This window comes from Anarrhichthys ocellatus, unplaced genomic scaffold (assembly GCF_004355925.1).
Source record: "Anarrhichthys ocellatus isolate YVR2014 unplaced genomic scaffold, GSC_Weel_1.0 scaffold100, whole genome shotgun sequence".
In the NCBI taxonomy this organism is placed as follows: domain Eukaryota; kingdom Metazoa; phylum Chordata; class Actinopteri; order Perciformes; family Anarhichadidae; genus Anarrhichthys; species Anarrhichthys ocellatus.
Window position 1 is genome coordinate 89,236 of NW_022280130.1, and position 765 is coordinate 90,000.

General features: G+C 49.4%; 1 protein-coding gene across 1 annotated transcript in view; it reads left to right on the plus strand.

Moving 5' to 3' along the window:
• The first annotated feature begins 501 nt into the window (after positions 1 to 501).
• Positions 502 to 765, plus strand: part of LOC116399070 (solute carrier family 41 member 3-like) — a 25,492-nt gene continuing 25,228 nt past the window's right edge. Inside the window, exon 1 of the mRNA XM_031875929.1 lies at positions 502 to 765. This exon is cut by the window's right edge and continues 1,025 nt beyond it. The gene's annotated coding sequence lies outside the window, so the exon portion shown is untranslated.

Sequence of the window (765 nt, forward strand, 5' to 3'; positions counted from 1 at the left end):
TCAATCTGTTGCTTCACAATTCAAACTACAGCCAGGAGTCAGAAGGGGGAGCTGCAGTGAGTGGAGCACCCGTTCCCAGTCTTGTCTCAAGGACACTTTTCAGCTGAGTCACTGTCCTTGTGTGTGCGTGTGTGAGGACATGGTCGCAATAAGTATTCTGCGCAGGCTTATGTGACATCATATAGTGAGAACAAATGAGTACGGTGAAGCCAAAGACATGTTTGAACTTATTTTATTTCTGTCTATCGCTTACACCTATAGCAGAATAGGCTATTAGTTTTCATTCCTGTGCCGGAACTTGGCAAATAGGAAAGACAAAAACTGACAAATGAGTGACGTATTGAACTCGGACAGACTGAAGAATTCCATCGGCCGATAGTTAGTGACAGAGAGAGCGTTTCCTCCCATCAAGGGTGATAAACTGTGTCCTTTCCAGGCAGCAGCAGCACCACGTGCTGGTGACAGGTGCAGCACCTGCTGCTGCTCAGAGTGCGTCACCCACTTACAGTGAGGACATCGCGAGCGGGGGAAAGGAGGAGCTATCAAAGAGGCGGAGAGCACAACCGCATTCTCCTCTGAACTGATCCCAAAAAAAAGAAACGGGGAGAAAGAGGGGAAACTGTATCAGGACTCTTCTTTCTTCAGTCTGGCCACCTTGCTTGCACACACAAACGTCTCCAGCATCGTCTCACACACTGTCCTCCGTCTTGTCCCCCCCTCCACTACGGAGCACCGTCACGACTCATCTCTCCGTCTGGAATCAGA